This window comes from Papaver somniferum, chromosome 10, assembly GCF_003573695.1.
Source record: "Papaver somniferum cultivar HN1 chromosome 10, ASM357369v1, whole genome shotgun sequence".
Classification (NCBI taxonomy): domain Eukaryota; kingdom Viridiplantae; phylum Streptophyta; class Magnoliopsida; order Ranunculales; family Papaveraceae; genus Papaver; species Papaver somniferum.
The window spans coordinates 118,265,762-118,278,791 of NC_039367.1; positions in this window are offsets into that span (position 1 = coordinate 118,265,762).

The window sequence follows — 13,030 nt, forward strand, 5'->3', positions numbered from 1 at the left end:
CTTATATTCATTCGGGCTCGCAAATTCCTATTTGTTGATTGCAGATTGAATTGAGAAATTGAGATACAACTCTTGGATATATTTTTCTTGAGATTGATTCTGACTGTCTAGTTGATTCTCTCGAAAGTATATTGGAGTTTGTCCATACAGATTGCTAAGCGATATATTGGGTGTGTTTGTTAGACCCCCGCTTTTTCAATTGGCATCAGAGCATGCAAACACGTTTAAGACCTCATAAGTATGTGTTTGTAGCGATCTGACTCTATGGACAAAGGTTCTATCTCTATAAACGTACCACCAGTCTTCGATGGCTCGAATTACTTATGGTGGAAAATTGCTATGCGTGCTTTAACCAAGTTCATCTTTTGTTCTTGATGAAAGTCAAAAGATGATCATGTGAAAATCGCCTTGTAATATCTTACATGATTTGTGTGGGACAGTCATTTGTTGTAGACTCAGAATGTGTCGTATTCATCATTCGATCACTTGAAAATCGCTTTGAAGCTAATAGTTTGTGTGAGACATCTATTGTCGTCTTCCAAGAATGTTTCAATGATTGAAATGAGGGTTTAGAAAATGTAACCATGATTGGATATAAACATAGTGTGTGTTCACATTTATGTAAACTCCTAAACCGGGAAACATGGTATGCATACCCATACGCGTACTGGTTGGTTGTTGGAAGTCCAGAAAATAAGTATGTGTACCCGTGCGCGTACCGGCGGAAGCTCAAGTTCCGTTAATTTCTGCTGGAGTTTGGAAGTGTAATGGTATGCGTACTGGCGTAACCAAACTCAGTCCGGCTACTTAGGTATGCGTACCCGTTTGCATACTTAAATAGGTTATTCTTAGAGCATAATTCGGTTGAACCCACCAAGCGTTGGTATGTCAAGTTTGGTTGACATATTTTAGTGAATCAAAACTAATTTAAAGAGTCGCTTGATTATATACTAGAGTCAACTTCGTATAGGTTAGCTTGAAAGTATTAGGATATGAGACATTACAAGTATTACGTGAAGACTTGAAGAAGTAAGGAGCTACAACGACGACATCATCCTTCCACTTTAGGTCAGTGATATTTGACTTGAACTGTTTCATTCCCTAACGTATCTTTCAAGTCGTTCATATTAAAAACAAAACTGCAAATCTATGAATGATTACACTCTAGTTAGACGTAGTATTAAGGAATACAATACTAAGTATAACGCTTATCTTTTGTACTTCGTATATAAGACATCGACATAATCGTTTGAATGCTATTGTGATTATGTATGGGTATGAGGTGAAGATTTAATCCTAGGAAACAATGTTTTACATTCATTTAAAGGAAGTAAATTCATGAACTTGTTTTGTGAATCTAAAGGGAAATCGCTAGGCTTATTGGTATTGTTATTCATTGCATATATTTTGAACTATCAATATGTGTGATTAGTATAACCGCTCATGACTTTCTTATGTTCTTGGTAAAACTATTCACAAGGCCTGAATTTTGTATTGGTATGACTTTTATTAGTGAAACCGATCTTAAGTAATCACCTGAGATGTTATGATCGATTTGTTGTAATTGGTATGACTTTTATTAGTGAAACCAATCACAAAAGGGGAATCGATCCTTGTAAGAGGTGCAACAAGTTTTTTTGTTATTGGGGAACCAGTCCTATGAACATGTGCACCAAATACAAGTTAGATACCATATATATGTGGGAACCAATCCTAGTAAGAGGTGTAACATATGGGAACCGATCCTAGTGAGAGGTGCAACGTGTGGGAAGCGATCCTAGTGAGAAGTGTAACAGACCCTAGTAACTAGTAACCGATCCTAGTGAGAGGTGTACTCGGTTATAACACAAACTTAACCAAAAATTAACTTTTCGGATTTCCTAGAGTTCTTAGAGATACCGAAAAATATATTTGGTTAATATGGAAATATAAAGATGTCGACATACTTTGATCATGTGCAGTAACGCTTATCTTTTATTTTTCAAAGATATTCCTTAATAGCTAAAGGAGAATCCCGGATCGAAAATAAATTGAGAATCTGTTAATTAAGGTTTTTAATTTTATATTTGGAAAATAAAAATTAGTAATATGCATTTACTAATTTGAGATTTTCTTAGAGATTTCGATCAATATTTGGACAAAGCATTTCCAGGAATTACGGAAACCGAATTTGGAATTCATTGCATATCTTGAGAATATTTTCAGTTTTGGAAATTCCTCGGTGTCCAAACTTCCTTGGTCTATAAATATCAAAGTTTGCATTTCGACCAAACTAATCCTCAGAGCCAGTAAAACTACCTAGTTGTGTTGTTACTAGTGGAGCCGCCTATTCTGAGAGGAAAGTAACCTAATTAGGCGAAATCTCTTACAACCGCTCGGTTTAAAGACTTCTTTGGGATTGAGAATCTATATTAGTACCGTTGGTGGGAAACTAGATAATTGCGGTTTATATTTTGTTTTCGATTGATTTTATTGACTAACGGTTGTTGAACTTTGATTGCACGTAGTTTGTTTATGCTTGAGAATTTTCTCTTCTAATATAAGATTCACTCAAACTAGATCGAAGTTTCGACGGGGATCTTTAAACTGTTCGTAGATCTAAAGACGTCTTGTGATAATCCATTGTTAACAGACTCCGTTCTGTGTGTGATTGATCACAAGAGATTCAGGTTGATTGTGTGCAGGTGTTTATTGAAGACCTAAGCAGATTTGAAGACGAAGAAGATTTCTGATTTGGGTTCATAATCTCTGGTGTGCACAATACTTTTTTCGGGTAAAGAGGATCCAACTATAATCGGTTTATCCTTGTGATAGATTTTATTGATTAGTTGAGTAGATCGGCACGAATACAATTCTTTGTGATTAAAAGTATTGATAGCAAAATCTTGACAATTACTTTGGTGGTTCTTATTGGATAGATCTAAGGACCTGACAAAGGAGTTTCTTAGGATAAACGGAAGAGCCTTTTGTCGAACTCATATCACTTGGTTGAAAAGAGTTGTTACCGAACAGATTTGTTGTTCCTTTACTGTTTGGAATACGAACCAAAGGAATTGTTCCAAGTACGTGACTTATTACAAGTTGGAGGTGTGGGAATACAGACAGAACTAGATGAACTATAGGTTTAGTTGCTTGGTCTCAACTATACGAAGTTGGTTTGATTTTGTATAGCGGCTTAATCCTGAGAGTATTCAATTCTGGACAAGGTCCCGGGGTTTTTCTGCATTTGCGGTTTCCTCGTTAACAAAATATTTTTGTGTTATTTACTTTTAATTTCCGCATTATAATTGTTTTATTATAATTAAAATAAACTGCACTTTGTACGTTAACATGACACTTGATATTGATTCCATTGGTTTCGGTTATTTCCGTACCTTTTATCAAGTGATCACTTTGTTATTGTATTGTCTCGATTCCATATCCATAGACAATCACACAAAGTGTATTGGTTTTCTCCACTTGCCTTTGATATTTAATTCACGAGTTAGGCCAGTCCGGACTAACCCTATATCAAGTGGACACTGTGTTGAAATATTCCTTGAGTGATTGTATCTCCAAGAGGTTTATACACAGTGGGTCTTGTATAGGTTGTTATCAAAATAAAAGATTGTGGTGTATTTGGGTACCCTTATCTTTTCAATTGGTATCAGAGCTGGCAAACACGAAAAGATCTAACAATCTGTGTTTGGTGCGATCCAACCTATAAGAATGAACTCGAGTTATCATGAATCGACTGCAATTAACGTACCGCCAAGATTTGACAGAACAAACCATCTATGGTGGAAATCTGCTATGAGATATTTTCTTCAATCACGAGACTTTGAAACATGGCTATTAGTCGTCGATGGTTATATTCGTCCCAAGATAGAAAATTCGGAAACTGAGTTTAGACGCTTAGTAGATTTTTCAAACGAAGAAAAGACTCTTGCAAAGCAGAATTCAGATGGTTTGAATGTTATAGTACATGATGTAAGTCGGGATCTACAACATCATGTATCAACATGTCAAACTTCGAAAGAAGCTTATGATAATCTTCAGATCGTATTCGAAGGAAACACTTCAGAGAAAGAAGTCCGATTGGGAAAACCTTTAAATGGATGACAACGACACTTTTGAAGAGTTTCATCTTAAATTCTCTCTGAGATAATTAATGTTTTTTTTCTCTCTTGGAAAGACTATTTCTGAAAAAGATATAGTGTGCAAAATTCTCAGATCGTTGCCATATAGATACGATTCTAAGAAGCATGCAATCATAGAAGCAAATGATCTTTCAACCCTCTCACGAAGCACACTCGTTGGAAAGTTAAAGATCTTTGATCATGAATCACAGTCTATTCAAACAAAAGGAATCACTTTTAAAGCTGTAAAAGTTCCGAAAGCTCCAATGGAGAGGAATAGACAGATGGATGATTCAGATGAACAAATTGCATAAAATTCTGATGATGAAATTGAACAATCATTATGATTGATTACTAGACAGTTTCAAGATCTCTTAAAGAAACGAAATAAGAGATTCATAAAGGATACTCATCGATCTTCTCGCCCACATGATCGAGTTCCTGTCAAAAAGGATCATGAAGAATATGATGAATATCAGCCGCAGTGCTTTAAGTGTAAAGGGTTTGCTCATATTGCTAAAGACTTTCCCAATCTTAAGAAATACACTGGAAGCAAGGCTCTGGCTGTAACTCTAGATGAGACCTTTGATTCATATGATTCTGAAGAAGAGGAAACAACTAATATTGCATTAGTTGTCAATCTTATTTCTTACTCCTTCATTAGTGATTTACCCATTTTAAAAATGGACATGTCTTCCGATGTTATTAAATTATCTAATGGTAAAGGGAAAAATAAGACAAGATGCAAAAACTGTCTCAAAAACAGAATTGCTAAAAGTTGCATAGGCAACTCAAGTCAATCTCAAGATACTTCGCTAGTTCGAGGTAACGTAGGGAGAATTTCTCATACGATACTAGATCAAGAACATTCTGGTTTTTCAAGATTTCATAATGAGAAAAAATCTCATACTAATACCACCTGATCGGTATTAGAATTCTTTCCTCACCATGTGTGCCAAATTTTGAGTGAGGAAGAAGAAAAACCAAGGAACTTATGTGTAGATTATGGAAATAAAATCTAGTATTTGAAAATATTTAAGATATTCGTATTTATAGGAATATTATATTTTCGGAAGTATGAAAAATATAAAAAGATCAGTTTTCTTCTTTGGTTATTCCTTGTCCGAACCATGAGTCTGGATCCAACATCTTCTCTTGGTAAGATGCTAGATCAGAAAGATCAACTTAAGAATAAGATTGCATCTTCTCTTGATATTACGAGTAAAATAAAAAAGAGAGTTTGGCTTAGCAAGAAGGAAAGAGAGAATATGCTGAAGAAAGACCAGTGTATTGAAGCATTGACACACTTTTGTGTTCAATCAAAGACAAAATTACATGCTCTTGCAGAATCCTTCACGAAAATTTTCACCTGCAATAAATTCTGGTCAAGCAACAAGGTTTTTTACTTGAAGAAATTCACAAGCTGAAGACTAAAAGTAATAATCTGCCTTCATTTCGCACTGATATGAAGGACTAAGTTGCAAAGAAAACCGACATCAGTTTTTTATTTCCTTCAATAATTGTATTAGGTCTATTATGAATAAAATTATTAGTTTATAATTTTTCTTGTGATAGTTTTTCGATTACATAGCCTGTGTTTGAATGCTTTATTTTATTGCTATGTATGTTCATGGGATGTTTGATTTCGGTTTTCATAACCTTAATATTCAATCTCATAAGGTGTGAACCCTTATGGTTTGGATGACTTTTTGATTTAGAGGGATTGAGTTCTATCCCATGTTGGTAGGCTTTATCAAAGGATCATAAGGGGTTCCGATTGAAACTCATGTGTGAAAAAGTCACAATATGTTGAATCGTTTTTGGTTTAGCATAAAAGCATATGTGTTTCGGGGTTTTCAACTTTTGCTTGCAATAGTTAAAACCGGTTTTCAACCTTTCTCTGGTAAAGGTTGGTTGTTGTTGTTCTTTTTGTCTTGCATAAGGATGAAAACATAATGATATTTCGGTATCAATTCTCCCTGGAAAGAAGATGCAAACATTATTGGAGAAGAGGATGCGAAATTTGAGGTAACGACTTTGTTAGTTAATCGTTTTCCTGTTTAAGAAAAGCCTGATTTTATTGCATATATTTATTGCTTTTGCTTAACAAAATTTCGGTACAATTGATGTTTTATTCCATTATTTGTGTATGGATGTGTGTGTGATTCAATTGTTTCCGGTTAAGAAAAACTATTGCTATGTTGCTTTATTGTTTGGTATCAATCGTTTAGGCTTACAAAATTTCGGTGCAATTGCGGTGCCTTAATGTCTATGTTGTTTCAATTGCTTCCGGTTGAGGTAAATAATTATGAAAGTTGATTTATTTGGTTTGTATGAATTGTTTATGGCTTAACAAAAGAGTTTTTCCGGGATGAATTGTTTAGTCCAATTCGATTCCGGATAAGAGAAACTAAGTTAATTCTGATCTTAGTTAGACTTATCAAAGTGGAGGTTTCGGTTATTCAAGTCTAATCGAATGCCTTAACAAGAAATGCTAGTTAACTAACCTAGTACTTGTCTTATATAAAAGTGAAAGGCCTAAGTTATACGGATAATTAGAACCTGATGAGAAAAATAGAGTTATCTTTATTTTGGTCTTATCGAACAAGCTATTGTATTTGTACAATCGGTTTAACAAAGGAACTAAGGTGCTTAGTCGTTATTGGTTTGCTAAACTATTAGGGAAAATTGCTTCGGGAAATTGTTTCCTTGGTAACATATCAAAACAAAATTACTTTGTAGTTTCGGTTTTGATATTGTTTATCAAAAATGGTGTGTGGAACCCTCGTGCTTGACTCTTATAGGTTTTGCAAGTCTTGTAAGATTTGTAAGATCCTTTCGGTTTGCTTCTTTATTTGCTCGTATCTTGTCATTTTGTGAAAAAAGGGAGAGAAATATGTGGAGTAAACAAGTGATATGGTATTGATTTATATTGATTGATATCACTAAGGGAAAGGACAATGGTCCTTAAACATTTTATCTAACGAAAGAGTAAAGCATAGACTAAGGGGGAGTAGCATATCATATGATCATGAAATAATAAAGACGTGTGGATTGAAAATCTACCTATCTTACCTTTAGGGGGCGTGTTAGCTTTGTTATTATTATTTCAACAGCGGCATTTATCGATTGAATGTATACAGGTTATTGTGCTGTTGAATTTGGGAATCAAGCGTATGTGTAATGAATTCTTGTAATTTGTTTATCCATATGATGTAAGAGTTTTGTCACTAAAATTGACAAAGAGGGAGATTGTTAGAGCATAGCTTAATTGAACCCACCAAGCGTTGGTATGTCAAGTTTGGTTGACATATTTTAGTGAATCAAAACTCATTTAAAGAGTCGCTTGGTTATATACTAGAGTCAACTTCGTATAGGTTAGCTTGAAAGTATTAGGATACGAGACATTCCAAGTATTACGTGAAGACCTGAATAATGTGAAGAAGTAAGGAGCTACAAGGACGACATCATCCTTCTACTTGAGGTTAGTAATATTTGACTTGAACTGTTTCGTTGCCTAACATATCTTTCAAGTCGTGCATATTGAAAACAAAACTGCGAAACTATGAATGATTATACTCTAGTTAGACGTAGTATTAAGAAATACAATACGCAGTATAACACTTATCTTTTGAACTTCGTATATAATACATTGACATAATTGTTTGAATGCTATTGTGATTATGTATGCGTATGAGGTGAAGATTTCATCCTAGGAAACAATGTTTTACATTCGTCTAAAGGAAGTAAATTCATGAACTTGTTTTGTGAATCGAAAGGGAAATCGCTAGGCTTATTGGTATTGTTATTCATTGCATATCTTTTGAACTACCAATATGTGTGATTAGTATAACCGCTCATGACTTGCTTATGTTCTTGGTAAGACTATTCACAAGGCCTGAATTTTGTATTGGTATGACTTTTATTAGTGAAACCGATCTTAAGTAATCACCTGAGATGGTATGATCGATTTGTTGTAATTGGGATGACTTTTATTAGTGAAACCAATCAAAATAAGGGAATCGATCCTTGTAAGAGGTGCAACAAGTTTTTTTGTTATTGGGGAACCGGTCCTATGAACATGTGCACCAAATACAAGTTAGATATCATATATATGTGGGAACCGATCCTAGTAAGAGGTGTAACATATGAGAACCGATCCTAGTGAGAGGTGTACTCGGTTATAACACAAACTTAACCAAAAATTAACTTTTCGGATTTCCTAGAGTTCTTAGAGATACCGAAAAATACATTTGGTTAATATGGAAATATAAAGATGTCGATATACTTTGAACATGTGCAGTAACGCTTATCATTTATTGTTCAAAGATATTCCTTAATAGCTAAAGGAGAATCCCGGATCGAAAATAAATTGAGAATCTGTTAATTAAGGTTTTTAATTTTATATTTGGAAAATAAAAATTAGTAATATGCATTTACTAATTGGAGATTTTCTTAGAGATTTCGGTCAATATTTGGACAAAGCATTTCCAGGAATTATGGAAACCGAATTTGGAATTTATTGCATATCTTGAGAATATTTTCAGTTTTGGAAATTCCTCGGTGTCCAAACTTCCTTGGTATATAAATATCAATGTTTGCATTTCGACCAAACTAATCCCCAGAGCCAGTAAAACTACCTAATTGTTGTGTTACTAGTGGAGCCGCCTATTCGGAGAGGAAAGTAACCTAATTAGGCGATATCTCTTACGAACACTCGGTTTAAAGACTTCTTTGGGATTGAGAATCTCTATTAGTACCATTGGTGGGAAACTAGATAATTGCGGTTTATTTTTTGTTTTCGATTGATTTGACTGACTAACGGTTGTTGAACTTTGATTGTACCTAGTTTGTTTATGCTTGAGAATCTTCTCTTCTAATATAAGATTCAGTCAAACTAGATCGAATTTTCGACGAGGATCTTTAAACTGTCCGAAGATCTAAAGACGTCTTGTGATAATCCATTGTTAACAGACTCCGTTCTGTGTGTGATTGATCACAAGAGATTCAAGTTTATTGTGTGCAGGTGTTTATTGAAGTTCTAAGAAGATTTGAAGACGAAGAAGATTTCTGATTTGGGTTCATAATCTTTGGTGTGCACAATACTTATTTCGACTGGAAAAGGATCCAACTATGATCGGTTTATCTTTGTGATAGATTTGATTGATTAGTTGAGTAGATTGGCATCAATACAATTCTTTGTGATTCAAAGTATTGATTGCAAAATCTTGACAATTACTTTGGTAATTGTTATTGGATAGATCTAAGGACCTGAAAAAAGAGTTTATTGGGATAAACGGAAGAGCCTTTTGTCAAACTCATATCACTTGGTTGAAAAAAGTTGTTACCAAACAGATTTGTTGTTCCTTTACTGTTTGGAATACGAACCAAAGGAATTGTTCCAAGTGCGTGACTTATTGCAAGTTGGAGGCGCATGGATACAGACGGAACTAGGTGAACTATAGGTTTAGTTGCTTGGTCTCAAATATACGAAGTTGGTTTGATTTTGTATAGCGGCTTAATCCTTAGAGTATTCAATTCTGGACAAGGTCCCGGGGTTTTTCTGCATTTGCGGTTTCCTCGTTAACAAAATCTTGATGTGCCATTTACTTTTAATTTCCACATTATAATTGTTTTATTATAATTAAAGTAAATTGCACTTTGTACGTTAACAGGGCACTTGATATTGATCCCATTGGTTTCGGTTATTTCCATGCCTTTTATCAAGTGATCACTTTGTTGTTGTATTGTCTTGATTCCATATCCATAGACAATCACACAAAGTGTATTGGTTTTCTCCACTTGCCTTTGATATATAATTCACGAGTTAGGCCAGTCCGGACTAACCCTATATCAAGTGGACATTGTGTTGAAATATTCCTTGGGTGATTGTATCTCCAAGAGGTTTATACACAATGGGTCTTGTATAGGTTGTGATCAAAATAAAATATTGTGGTGTATTTGGGTACCCTCGTCTTTTCAGTTATGTTCTAAAATCGGTTTGTTCATGAACTAATACATTTACATAATAAGGAATGCAATCTTTTGCAAATCGTGGCTATAATGTTCATGAAATGATTCGAGTGAATCAAAATCGATTTTGCTTCAATTGTGTCTTGAATACTTCTATGAGAATATAAACAATTGAACAACTCTCTAACTAGTTTCATTTGAGTCATTTGAACTAGTTATGATAAAGATGAATAAGGTTGATATGAAAGTGCTCATATAGCTATCCATTGGTTAACTATTGTTCAACCAACTAAGTGTACACGTTTAGGTATGGTTACCTTTATCTAAATGATAGTACATTTCATTTGTGTATAATAAGCTAAGTTCGATCTAACGGTTGAAATATATTAGCTTGAATCTAATCAGGTTTTCATCTAACGGTGAATATTGAATGTTTTTTTACCAAGGTAACATTGATTGCAAACCCTCATTTGAAGACTATACAAAGGAGAACTCTAGAAACTGAGAAACCTAATCCCTACACCTCATGTCTGATACTAGTTGCGACTAGAGTCGGTTCTCCTTTAACCTTAGGTTTTTCACGAAACCCTGTAGGTTAAAGACTTAAAGACTTCATTGGGATTGTAAAGCCAGACCCAACTATTTTCTCTGTAATTATGTGTTTTGATCTTTCTGTTTTCTATCGTGATTGAGTATTATCTTCTTTAAAATTTGCTCGAGATTTATTCTCCGATAGGCAAGATTGAAAAGTAGTCACAAACATCTTCGTCTCATGGTTTGTGATTCCACAATATCTTGTTTCGTTAATCGATTAAGATTATTGTGAGGTGATTGATAATACTAGGCTGTTCTTCGGGAATATAAGTCTGGTTTATCAATTGGTTCCTGTTCACCTTGATTTATCTAAAGACGGAACAAAACTCATAGGCATATCTGTGGGTGATAGATATATCTATACAATATACTTTTAAGACTTCGACTTTGGTTCGTAGCAACTCTTAGTTGTGGGTGAGATCACTGAATCCTGCGTGGTTCAAGAGGCGTAAGGAACACAACTGTACCTTGATCAGTGTGAGGTTGGTTAGGGATCAACTACATTCCAGTCCGAAGTTAACTTTGAGTAGGATAGTGTCTGTTGAGGCTTAATACAGTGTGGTGTTCAAATCTGGATTAGGTCCCGTGGTTTTTCTGCATTTGCGGTTTCCTCGTTAACAAAACTTCTGGTGTTTGTGTTATTTCTTTTCCGCATTATATTTTGTTATATAATTGAAATATCACAGATTGTGCATTGAATCGATCAATTGGTAAATACAACCTTTGGTTGTTGATTGAAATTGATTGATCCTTGAACATTGGTCTTTGGTACCGTTCAAGTTATTTCTCTTATATTCAATCGGGCTCGCAAATTCCTATTTGTTGATTGCAGATTGAATTGAGAAATTGAGATACAACTCTTGTATATATTTTTCTTGAGATTGAGTCTGACTCTCTAGTTGATTCTCTCGAAAGTATATTGGAGTTTGTCCATACAGAATGATAAGCAAAATATTGGGTGTGTTTGTTAGACCCCCGCTTTTTCAATTGGTATCAGAGAAGGAAAACACGTTTAAGACCTCATAAGTCTGTGTTTGTAGCGATCTGACTCTATGGACAGAGGTGTTATCTCTATAAAGGTACCACCAGTCTTCGATGGATCGAATGAACATTGCTATGCGTGCTTTTCTTCAAGCGCGTGATTTCAATCATGGGTTTACGTTGTTAATGGCTATGATCCTCCGATTGTTACAATAGGCACTGTAACTTTTCCTAAGGATATTGGTGATTATGATGTTGTCGAGATTCTTGATGCAAAGCAAAATTCTTATGGATTGAGTGCAATCATCCATGTCATTGCTCCCATATCTTCAGCACCATGTGACTATGTGCACTCGGTCTAAAGATTCTTGGGATATCTTAGAAACCGCATTTGAAGGGAATACCTGTGAAAAAGAAGCTAGGACTCAAAACTTAAATTATGATTGGTAAAACCTTCATATGACAAATGAAGATTCATTTGATGAGTTTAATCGCAAAGCGTTTGAAATTGTTAATGCATCTTTTGCGTTGGGTAAGACTATTCCTGAAAAGGACATTGTGATGAAAATTCTCAAATCTTTGCCATCTAGGTACAATTCTAAGAAACATGCCATCGTAGAAGGAAATAACCATGATGTGCTTTCCAGAAATACTCTGGTTGGGAAGTTAAATATCTTTGATCATGAGCATGTATCCAAATATGGAAAGGATATTGCTTTTAAAGCACAAAAGAACACTAAATTACTTGATAAAAGTAAAAGTGTCGGCATATCTGAAGATGATCCTTCTGAGACTGATTCATCAGATGAAGATCTTGACAAGTCAGTCTCTTTGATCACAGGACAGTTTAGAGATCTTCTTTTGAAGAGAAGTAAACGGTTCACTTGAGATAAACCTAAGTCATTAATTAAACCTCATAATCATGTTCCTCCTAAAAAGGGATACTGGCGACACTGATGACCAGGATATGCCACAATGCTTCAAGTGTAAAGGCTTTGGTCATTTTGCAAATGAGTGTCCAAATCGTGGAAAATACACTCGAAACAAAGGTCTTGCTGCAACTCTTGGTGAAATGTTTGATCACTATGATTCAAATGAAGATGAAAAATCAAGTGTTGCACTCCTTGCTGAAAATATTAATTTTGATAATTGTAGCAATACTCACATCAATCTTGATACTTTTACTGGAGAGACTTCTTCAACAGGTTTGGAGGATAAAATGGATTTTTCCCTATCTACTAGAGATTCTATGTCTAATGTTTCAGGTACCACAATTGGTCTTGTAGCCTGCTCCGCTATTGTGTCTGAACCATCCTCCACTTTGACATGTTCTTATTGTACTCCTAAGGGTCACGAACTCTCCA